Here is a 13,034-nt window from a genome sequence, read left to right on the forward strand (position 1 = left end):
TTTGTTCTCCCGTCTCCCTCCCGTCACTTACGCTCGGGACACGAGACAATAAACATTGTATAACCTCAACCTTGTCGTATTTTAAAGGTCAGTATTGAAACATTTACTTATTTATATTTATAACAAATATTTAGCATTCTTAGTAATGAATTCAGTTTTATTCTAAATTAACAGTTAGAATTATTAATTGTGAATTAGAGTTAGGATATACATATTTACTGTAAAAAGATAAATTATTGGTCATCATATTATTAGGTATAAATTCCTTTAAAAGGTTAACTAAGTCAGGAAATAAATATCGTACTTCGCCACATTATTATTAAAGTTAAGTATAGTGTTCTATTTCCTTCTATAACATTTTGTTCCATTGTACTTTGTTAAAATGATGTCACTTTTAAAATTGTATCGGACGCCATAACTTTTGTAATAATTTTAGCACCGGAAATGTAACCGGAAGTAAGTATTCAATATGGCCGCCAATGTTTAATGGCGGACCACTGTATTGTGTCTTTAGTATAAATTTAGGTACTTGATAAATTAATTCAATACAAATATTTCATGTTTGTACATTAATATCAATCAATAACATCTTGTAAATTAATTGATCTTTATTATGTTGTAATATACTACACTTACGCTCGGGACACGAGACAATAAACATTGTATAACCTCAACCTTGTCGTATTTTAAAGGTCAATAAGGATCATCCAAAGGGCCAAGGACAAAGGTGTTGCTGGGCGTAAGGCAATCCCCAGAGCTAATTCCCAGGCGTTAGCAAAACTACGCCGTAATAGTATCTTTGTGCTGTTTTATAGAACAAGATAAACATAAACTTTTCCTCTGAAGGCTAGTGAATCCCACCCGATGTTTCAACGTATAAAATTGTTCTCGATCACTTTACTTTTATTCTTCTCATAAATCTTGCAGCAGTGATTTGATCATCTTCAAACAAAGATAATTTCCTTTCACTACAATAATTCCAAAGCCAATGTTAATTAAAATCCTCTTGACAGTGCATAATAGGCTTGCCTTTAGATGGAAACTTTAGGAAGATCTGCTATACAATTCCTCTTATATCATTCAAAATGAGTAAGATGCATCTTAGTGCGGATGATTTCAAATAAAAATTACAGTCTACTTGATCAATACATAGATTCACTGCGGCTGTGACCGGTCAACAAGGGACGTTTTCTCATCTTGGGCACCTGATCGCACATCTAGAATTTACGGGGGTCTAATTTTTAATGGGATCTAGATTACACTTGCCAGTATGAGACTAGCATTGCTAGACTCTCAAAATGCTTGTTCAAAAAATTCTCCAACGTTTGTTCCAATCTTTTTTCATCATAACACGAGTTAAACAATCAGACGACAGGTAAACAGTCAATGAACAAAAAAGGTCTTGCTTTCCTAATTTTTGAGCTAGATCTTAGTACTTCCTGTTTCGTGAAAGGACCCTACAACAAAATATTCTGCAGTTGATGGTTCATAATTATACTTTTGCTTACAATCTGATGGTATAAAGAGATAATATACGTAAAAAAAATAATTACATTTATATTGCACCTTAGGATAAGCAGATGTTAAAAAATTGCTGAATTTTAAAAGTAAATACATGTACAACAATAATGACGCCAGTTTGCAACGTTTATCATTTTGTGCAGAAATGTACACTTGAGGACACACATTAAAGAAAGTAGTTTTGTAAATTTACTGAAAAGGGATTTAAAAAACGAATAATTATTTTTCCTCTTCGAATAGTTTAACTATAGATTGCGCTACATAGCGTTAACTCCCCGGGGAATATTTAAAAATGCGCCAAGCTACTTTACAGTATATACTTTATAAAGAATAAATATCTTTATCTTATAAACGCAAAGACAGTATAAAAATTCTGAGTATAAAACTGCATACATGTGTTTATTGTTTAACTCCCTTTCGAGAATTTTTCACTCATATCGAGACGCCACCACTTGCCGGTCGAGAGCTGCAAATTTGAACCTTTGCTCGACACTCAGGGACATTGAGCAGTGAGGGATCTGTTTCGTGCCAGCACCTTCTGCGACAAGGGACCTCGGTTTATACGGTCTCATCCGAAGGACCGGTCTCCACGTCACACAGTGGGATTCGAAAACGCGACGTAAGGATCAACTCCCTATTCCGCGACTCTAGAACAAACGCTCTAACCACGACGTATACATTTGTCATGCATGATCCTGGGACCTTGTCTTTGATAGGTAAAGCTTATTAAATTGTTAAGGCAGTGGCGTTTGTATAAGCTTCCGAATCAATAAAAAAAAAGTCCCTACAATGACAATAACGTTCTTTTAGTGGCCCGCGTGGCGCAGTAGTTAGAGTGTTTCGCTAGAGTCTTGGAGTAAGTAGTTGATCATAAACGTCGCTAGTTCGAAATCGTCATGGTAGCTCAGTTGGTAGAAAGCTCGCTACGTGATCGGTTAGACCCTGGCTGCAACTGACCTAAGTCGATAAATAATAGGAAGCAATCCAAGCGCTCGGTACTTTAAGGGTCCTTCGGATGTGACCTAATAAACCGAAGCCCTCTGTCACGACAGGCGTTGGCATGATTAAGATCCCTCACTGCTCGAAAGCTCTAAGTATCGAGTTAAGTCTGAATTTGAAGCCCTTTAGCGGTATATGGTGACATCTGCATATGAATTAAAATTCTCGAATGGGACGTAAAAAACAATCAATCAAATCCCACCGCGGGGCGTAGAGAGAGTTGAGACTATAAACTGAGGTGCCGTGTTGCTATAGATGCTAGCATGAAAATGATCCATCACTGATCAGTGGCCTAAAGTATTGAGTACGGGTCAAAACTTGCAGCCTTCCATCGGCAAGTGTCGGCCTCTCAATATGAGTGGAAAAAATCTCCAAGGAAAGTTAATCAAATAATCGAACAAATAAACCTACTTTTAAAGAAATTTTCATTTGCTGAGGAATTATTGGCCAAATATGATTCATTAGCCCCAGCACTTGTTGAAGTTGCGCAATTCGTTTTCAGTATCAACTGGAGTCATATCTGCACAGTTGTTTTTGTTAGCCATCCAGACACAGGGGTAATTTGTTCTAAGCTTGTTAACCATGCAGTTAAAGGGCGCTATAGAATTAAAAGAAACAAAAGACAGGGAAAACATTGTCCTCCATTTTTACAATGGTTTTTATTTCAATAAATTATGGTCATAAAAAAGCATCATGCAAAGAAATTCCCAGGTTTCGCCGAAAATATTGCAGGAGCAACCCAACGTAGTTTATCTTCATATGTACAACGAAATACAAATAATTTTTAACCGGTAGTTATTTTAAAAGAGGACTTCGACTTTTTAGTTGATTTGTTTATTTTGAACATTTCAGATGATCAAAATAGTACTTAAGAATGATATTCTGGACATTGTTATTTTTTAGATGTGCTACTTATTCTTCTGAATATGGTAAGTGTTCAATATATACATGTACTGGACCCAATTTCCAAAATATGCAAGATTGCAAGATTGCAAGATTGGTCTATACTTTATCAACTAATAACACTTCGCTTTTATGGTTTTTTAAGAGGATTATATATATATATATATATATATATATATATATATATATATATATATATATATATATATATATATATATATATATATATATATATATTAAACAAATATTAAACAAATATAAAAATATAAAAAGAAAACACAAGAATCTTCCGTAAAGCTTTAGCACTTTCATTAAAAATCTTCAGAAGCTTTACATGTAAAGCTTCTGAAGATTTTTAATGAAAGCGCTAAAGCTTTACAGAAGATTCTTGTGTTTCCTTTTTATATTTGTTTAATATTGAAATCCGATTACTGAGACTTTTTTTTCAATTTTGGATATATATATATATATATATATATATATACAGGTAAACTTCGTTATCTCGACATCGACGGGGCCACCGGAAAATGTCGAGATATCCGAGGTGTCGAGATATCAGAGTTGAGACTTGACGTCCAAGATTTCACTACATAGCAAAAGAGTTCAATATACATTGTTTGTATTCTAGTTGTTTTCTACTGTATTATTATGCTTATTAATATGTTCTGTATAGGCCTTTACCAATTACTGTAATTGTGTTTGTGCCAATAAAATATTTGTATTTGTAGACTGTAGCTCAGCATATTTCAGAATTCCCTCTATTTTTATTAAAAATCTAAGAAGTTATTTTAAAATCTTTATTTATAATTTAACGTGTTCTTTATCGAAATCTTTCTAAATTCACAAAGTTACAGCATTCGCTTGTAACTTTCCTTTTCATCAGAACAGGATACGAAATGCGCTCTATAATCTTCGAACCGTATAAAGTCGACATCTGATATACGGAAAAAAAATTAAATACGGATTATTTTTTTTCTTATTTCTTTCAGGAAGAATTACATTTAACGTAGTGTTGTTACAGATGAATGAATTACGGCTGACTCGGTCAATCGTGTCGTTAATTGGATTGTTTCCTGTTGAATACATTTTAACTACAAAATATCATTAAAACATCTTTTAATTCCTTAGTTTGAATTATTCAGTGTGTTTCTTTGTTATTCATTTTAGTTAAGTTACCTTTTTCAAATTTAAAAGTTATGTTAGGTTTCGATAAAAATAACTGTCTGTACATTTACGCAGAATCGTGTAGATTTAGCAGTGATATTACCCAAGCTGAACATTAAGCAATAAACTTCTCAAAGACGCCGAGGGGCTTGAGATTCACCTACAAACACAGTCTATAGAATTGTGCAGTCAAAACATGGGTTTGAAAGGTGTGAAATTTTGACGACGTCGAGATACCCGGAGTCGTCCGTGCGTGACGAGTGACCCTATGTGACAAACAGTTAGGTTCAGCAGACCAGAAAATTGCCGATGTCGACATATACCAGGTAAATTTTGCTCTTGGGACTGTGAATATACGTCGAGATAACCCAGGTTGTCGACATTACCGAGGTCGACATATCAGAGTTTTTGCAAATCATTTATATAGTAAATACTGCCGGGACCGCGAAAGGACGTCGACATTTCCCAGGTTGTCGACATATCCGATGTCGAGATACCGAAGTTTACCTGTATATATATATATATATATATATATATATATATATATATATATATATATATATATATATATATATATATATATATATATATATATATATTCAATAACTTGGTATAGGTGTAAAATAAAATCCCAATTTTAATGAAAAACTTTAACTTTAATCTATAGCACTTTCGTCCCATGCGGGTTCATCAGTAGGTTTCAAATAATAACCAAGTTACATTATGACGTCATTCTCGTGACGTTATGTAGACAAGTTAAACATAATATGATTGTGACGCTATATTAATCACAATTTTACGAGGCGCTGAGAAATATATTTCCAGTTCATCTGACAAGATTTTAGCGCCTATTATTTATGCACAGTAATGGAGACATTCTATGTAAAATGTACATGAAAAAATAATTTGAATTAAAATTATTTCAAGTTTAGTTTTGGTTTTAACAGTTTTATGAAATAATGCTTTTTTGGCTTTCCTTAATTGTTCATATTCCTCTTTTACTTTTTAAAAAGGGAATAACAAAAAATTGCCCTTGCCGCAGAATTCGAGGTGTTCGCTATATGGCGTGTTTCTTACGGTTGGGTCCTTAATCCGGTGCTTATGCACCTATATAATTTCCCTCACATGTAGGGCACCTCATAAATATATAAGGTTTTTAAATTCACACGTCATAGAGGATTTAACGTAAACTTCATTTCGTTTTTAAAATCATGGATTTGCCGGTTTGTATTTCATACATTCGAAATGCTACTCCTCCTACAGTTTTGGTTTGATGTCAATATCACTTGGCACACAGGTAGACTACATTAAGATACATACTTCTATGTATCACTTCTTGATTTCGATGAATGATGTTGCCATGGTTACTAAAAATAGAAATTTCTTTGAAATACTTTCAAACGCTACTTCTCCTAAAGTTTTGGTCTGATTTCAATATGACTTGGCACACAAGTAGATTACACTGTGATACATAATTCTGTATATCCATTTTTTGATTTTGGTGAAGTGTTTCCATGGTTACCAAAAAAATTAAAATTTCTTTAATATACTTTCAAGGCGTTACTTCACCTACAGTTTGGTCTGATTTTAACATAACGTTCCATGCAAGTAAACTACACTGAGATACATAATTGTTTTTATTGATTTTTGATTTTGATGAATGATGTTGCCATGGTAACTTAAATCGGAATTTCTCTAAAATTTTCTTCAAAGGTTACTCCTTCTACAGTTTTAGTCTGATTGCAATTCATTTTGCCACAAAAAGAAAGTAACACAAGGATTATTATTTATTTATTGATGTTGCAAAGTTTCAAGTCCAAGTGCTCCTTTTCTCTTCCTTTGTTATAAGTACAAACCAGTAGAGCTACAGTCTCGACAGAGACTTCTGGTTTAAATATTATCTCGCACACAGATATCACTATGATTGTTGTATGCAGATTTTTTTCAAACAATTAATATAGTCGTCCGGGTGTGTGTCCGTTTGGTTTGGGTTTAAAATTACTTTGTTTCTGACTAAGGATTCATCATTGTGATCAGAAGTCTGAAAAAAATCCCTGAGTCTGAGCTTCTGGCAAAATTCCTCTGTGTCTTTGATCACATCTACGTCGTCTTTTTTAGGCATGGGAGCAAATTTTTGACCCCTTTTGAGTAGTTCTATTTCATCCATAGAGAAATCGCTTTGAAATAAATTTATAATTTTGGGGTCGACCTTTGACATTTTCTCTACAGATGTTGGAAGCGGAATGTTTTCACGCTGTGTTTGCGAAAATGACCCATCCACAAAAAAGAATAACTTTCTTCATGCTGCTGGTTCGTATTTCTGTAATTGGAAATTTTGTTGTTCATTTTGTTAAGCTGTTTGTTGTTCCAAAGTTTCCTCCATTGGATGTTTTCTTTGTTGATATTTGTTTGTACTCCGTAATTCCTTTTGGTGCCAGAATTTATTGTGTTTATTTCGCCTCATGTCATTAAGGCTTTTTTTTTGTCCAGAAAAATTTTGTTACGTAGAACCATTGTGCCATTGTGCACCTCTTATTTCATTTTTTATCTGACACATATTTCAGGTCTTCTATAGCAAAACTTGGACCTTGGCATTATAAACATATGGGAGGCGGGGGTATCATTTTGTGAGCTCAATGCTCACATTACCTCTAGTTTGGACATAATTAATATGGTGCTCATTGGACAGGGGAGGAAAACTGCATGAACTATATTTATTTTACATTATTTTAATGATTACTGATGACACTTCCAATTAGTCAAATTTGTAACTACAGCCGCATAATATATTATTATGTATTATGTTTTGAAGATGATCTGTCGTTTGGAAAGGAATCGAAACAAAGTCCTTATGTACAATGTATTCCTGAATCGCTATGTGAGGCAAGTAATGCAGTAGACAGAGACAACAGTACGTGTACGAAGACTGACAGTATCGGTACTTTAGCACCAATAAAAACAACATGGTGGTATGTGGATCTAGGAGATGTTTACAGTGTGTATAGCATCAGGATAATGTTTAAAAATTTCGGAAAAGAATATGGTAAGTTTTTGATTCAATTTTCAGAAACTCTAAAGGGAAATATTAGACTCATCTAATTGCGGATTTTCTTATCCTTCGACGGTGGAAAGGATTAAAAAAAATGTTGATGCACAATGAACAATCAATTATTAAAAAATATATATATTCTTCAATTCTAAACAACCTATCATATATTAAACAAACAGCTTAATTTCTTTCTACGGCGGCGGATACAAAGATGTAGGCAAATAACCATTTCTACGGAAGCATGTTAGTGCCTCGTGATGTTTTTTTAAGTTGGTAATTCCAACTTTAAAGTTGGCTTTTCAAACTTAAAAATGGCTTTCCCAACTTTAAAGTTGGTAATTCCAACTTTAATCTTGGCTTTTTTAACTTTAAAGTTGGTAATTTCAACTTTAAAGTTGGTAATTCTAACTTTAAAGTTGGCTTTTCAAACTTTAAAGTTGGTAATTCCAACTTTACGCAGTACAGTTAAGGCAACATTTTTCTATAAAAAGGCACCAAAAACGAGACACTTAAAGTTCAACCGTCTTATTTTTTAGCATGAAACTCTATCTGAAATATCTTAATGGCTTTATGAAGAGTTTGTCCATCGCTTTTCACATCGGTATTTTTTGTCATCATGTGACCCTCTTAAGTCACGTGAGCTCCGTAGGTCAAAATATGAAATGTCAAATTTAACCAAAAAGTGCAAGGGCAAGGCAAACAATATTTGAACTGCACAAGGTTTCATTGTGTCCCTTGGTATCTATCCTATCGAAAAACTGATGCTCATTCAGTCAGATTTCTGAGATATTTAAGTTATTCATTGAAAACAAACACCAGTATTCAAAAATTGGGTATTTTTCATCATTCAATCGGAAATTTTAAATTGCCTAATGAATTACAAAGAAATGAGCATCACTTTTTAAAAACTATACAGTAAAATAAAGAATTTAAAATAAAAACCTCCCTCTTGGGTTGTCGCCTTGCCCTTGCACTTTTTGATTAAAAATTGAAATCTTAACACATTCATTCTAAATATAGTTTTCAAACGCATCATTGACCCATCATGGGAGATAACTCTGTGGTACTTAGTAGAGTTTGTGTACCTCGCAAATTTTAAACAAATACCTACGGACTGCGCTGGGCTTTATTTCACTAAATCAAAACGGTATGCATAAAAAATCTTTGACTTTACTTTGTTTTGTGTATCTTCGTTCTTTTATACGCTACACAAGACGTATTTGACACCTACCGCATTTCCTTCGTTCGCCTAAAATTTGCCGCAACATCCATCATGTAAATAAATTGGAAAATGCCCATGGTTAAAAATATTGAAAGATTCAGTCATTTGTAATAAAAATAAAAAAAAAACAGATAGCCCCTATCAATGATTAAACATTTATTCTTCCTCAGTAGACACACAGAAAAAATATCTCAAACAGAACTTAGTAGTTTTTTTTTCCCACATGTGATTATTTTAGTTATCAAACCTTCAACTGTTTATGGATTCTAGACTACGTTAAACGTTTTAAGAACAGAAGGAAGGGATTGGGGTGCTTACTCCTGTATTTAATAACCTGTTTTCCTTTATACAGATCTACCCCCACCCTTCACCAGTTTGCCTCTGGCTCCTTTGATACCATATACTTACTGGCATGTTAAAAATAAATTATTACACAGAGTTTACATCAGGTTTTACTTATTTGGGTATTGTAGCACAAATCATATCGGCGTAGGTGGGGTTGGGGGGGGGGAGGGGGGCTTTAGTCTCATGTTTTTGAGTAATTATCAATCAATGCGCAAACAAGATAATCATAGTAAAAACTTTGTAATACAGAAACAGATACTCTGTTAAAGAACAGGTGAACACAATATACATGCTGAAATTTAGATCTTGTTGTACCCCAAAACACAGACAGGCGCATACCAGAATGGAAGTGAAATGTACGCAGAGAACGGCTGGGGTCCGTTTTGAGACCCCCAGTGGGTCCAGATGAGGGCCCAGGGGCGAAGTCCCTGGAAGCTCATGGTTTTTACCAAATATTTCATTCAAAATCATGCCATTTCGATTTTCTTTAGAAAATACAAGACATAGTAATATTGTTTTTAACACAAAGTTAAATACTTTCGTGCAAATTTATTGTACATGTAGAGGCTGAATATTTTTTAAAAGATATATTGGTATCATCTTTCGGCAACAAATATGATTTCAATTTTTAACAAAATTGATATTTCAAATCATATTCTAGTGGATCACAGCATTCAACGGTTGATATTTTCTCAAAGATCTTAAAATAAATTATCAATGTGCTGTAGAAGAATTACAAATTAATGAATGTTTTATTTGGTTTTGGCAATGGTTTAATAAAACATTACATTTTTTTTTTAATTTTTTTCTTTTTTAATAAAGACATGGTAATATAGAATTTGAATTTGAATCGAAACAGTATGAGATAAAATAATTTGAAACACAAATATTTGCATGATGGTATTGATATTTTTTTCTCTTCTCACAAATCTCTCCCTTCCCTCCCCCCCCCCCCCCCAATTTTTTTTAAATTTGTAAACGATGTGTACGCAGCCTGTCAGAATACATGCAAGTAAAGATACTCAAATCTTAACAGCCTTCAAACTTTCACACCATTGTACTGTTAAAAATTCAAAGTATTAGTTATCTAGAAAATTTATTTAATTAAAAACAGTCTTTCAAATTCAAAGACAAGCTGTGAAGGGATTTCTCAGCAGGTGCAAAATATTTCAAACAGTCCACAGTTCAAACAGTTCTTCTGGATGAAATCAATTCTGAAAACAAAATGAAATACCATTATGGAAGGTTCATTGGTGTTTTAAAAAAGTGATACTCAAAACAATGCATTGAGTAATATGGAAAGCATATACATGACTTTACTGTTTTTATTATCAAAACATTTCAATAATCTTGCTAGGAATATGTATGGTTTAGAGCTTATATGGAGCATACCTTTTTATTTTATTGGTGGAAACACTTGTTGCCTGAATGAATTGTTCGAATTGTTTGGGAGTAGCTACAACACAATATATATGTAATGAGTGAAAAACATAATGATTACTATTGTAGAATGAAATGACATTGCATTGTACAAAACAAACCATGCTATACTATATTTTCTGAAATTCATAAAATAAATGGAAACAAACTTTTGATACAAAACTTTTCTGGGAAATTGAAACCTATGACATTTGCAAAAGTAGAATTGGTAGCTATACTTAATTTAAGTAAAAAAATCAATATACTAGAGATAACATTTAATTCTTTCACCTATACAACATTTTAGAAAAATATTTAACACTGGAATACTATAAAATTAATGTGAAATGCTTTAGTGTGATCATACCCAGTGGAGAAATTGATGCATCTATTTTGATAGTTCTAGCTGATGTAAATGCTAGTTTTAACCAGTTCTGTTATAGCTACAATGACAAAAGAATTATGCATATAAACAGTACATAAATACATGTATATACATATCAGACTGACTTAATGTACATGTAGTCAGACAAATGAAAATTCAAACATTTTATCTTCATTAATGTAGAAATTCTACAAATTTACAGCCTAGTGATATAGATAGTAAAAGTTCTATGATGAATTTAAAATATGAAGCACTGGTAAAAACTGAAATCTTAAAATTCACATATTTTTGATTGCCAGAGGTATAAATTAAAATTTATAGGGTCTTATTCTCTTGTATGTACAGTGCACATACATTGTACACTGTACAGTTTGACTTCACAAATACACTGTAAGTCTTACTGCATCTAAATTATAATATTTGATATCATGACTTGCTGTGCTTATATTATATAACATGTTTGTACATGTATGCCAAAGGACAATATCATTGCATATTTAAAAGTGTGCAACTTTCATAATGTGTGTGTTTTTGTGTATGTGTGGGGGTGGGGGGTACACACAAGGCACTGTATTGCAGTTTGTGACGGACTGTAACAATACATCTTATTGGTTATTTTACATCGATGTAAAGAATAGTATGTCTACATGTTAATACCTATGCACATACACACCTTAATGAACAGAAAGGGACCTAGGGAGGTAGTGCGGATCGTCTCAGTTTTCCATGATTTCCCGAAATAACGTCATCATCTTCTCATCAAAAAGATAAACAAGGCCCAGGTCTCTTATTTCATCCCTATTCTCTTTAAAGATTGCCTGATTGTTGCATTTATCCACTGCATATCTCAGCTGCTGTCGCCACGTTTTTAAATGTAAACAACATTCCGTGTCACCGAGTGCAAGCGCTTGGCTGACGTGTTGTTACTATATAAGAGAAAATCTCTAATGTTTATTTATTTAAACCTGAAAATACAGACATTCATTACAAATTCTCGCAATCATCATTAAATAGCTTTTTTGAGCTCTGTTTCCTTATATGGATCTATCAAGGCGGAGCAACTGTCATGACGTCAAACCTCATTATGACCTCATTACCATATTATCTTCATGTGTAGCCTTAACTGAACTGCGTAATCTTGGCTTTTCCAACTTCAAAGCTGGCTTTTCAAAATTTAAATTTGGCTTTTCCAACTTTAATGTTGGCTTTTCCAACTTTAAAGTTGGAAATTCCAATTTAAAAGTTGGATATTCCAAATTTTAAGTTGGCTTTTCCAACTTTTAAGCTGGTAATTCGAACTTTAATCTTGGCCTTTTCAACTTAAAAGTTGGATTTTCCAACTTTAATGTTGGAAACTCCAACTTTAAAGTTGGAAATTCTAAATTTAATCTTGGCTTTTCCAACTTTAAAGTTGGTAATTTCAACTTTAAAGTTGCTAATTCCAACTTTAAAGTTGGCTTTTCCAACATCAAAATTGGTATTTCCAACTTGAATCTTGGCTTTTCAAACATTAAAGTTGGCTTTTCCAACTTTTATGTTGGAAATTCCAACTATAATTTTGGCTTTTCCAACTTTAAATTTGGCTTTCCAACTTTAAAGTTGGAAATTCCAATTTTAAAGTTGGTAATTCCAACTTTAAAGTTGGCTTTTCGAACATTTAAGCTGGTAATTCCAACTTTTATCGTGGCTTTTCCAACATAAAAGTTGGATTTTCCAACGTTAATATTGGAAACTCCAACTTAAATGTTAGAAAACTCAACTTTCAAGTTTGAAATTACAAATTTAATCTTAGCTTTTCCAACTTTAAAGTTGGTAATTCCAACTTTAATCTTCATTTTTCCAATTGTGAACAAAGCTTTTCTAGCCCTTTTCTTTACCTTTTATTCCTTTTATTTCAAATTATTACTTTATTAATGCAAAATTAATACACTTAAAAAAGATTGGTGAGCAATTAATTTGTCTTTTATTTTTTAACTTGACCGTCCCTATGACCTTACATATAACTTCCAACTTTGAAAACCCCTATA

This window comes from Saccostrea echinata, unplaced genomic scaffold (genome assembly GCF_033153115.1).
Source record: "Saccostrea echinata isolate AGI-Se365-2 ecotype Australia unplaced genomic scaffold, CSIRO_AGI_Sech_v1 ptg000006l, whole genome shotgun sequence".
In the NCBI taxonomy this organism is placed as follows: domain Eukaryota; kingdom Metazoa; phylum Mollusca; class Bivalvia; order Ostreida; family Ostreidae; genus Saccostrea; species Saccostrea echinata.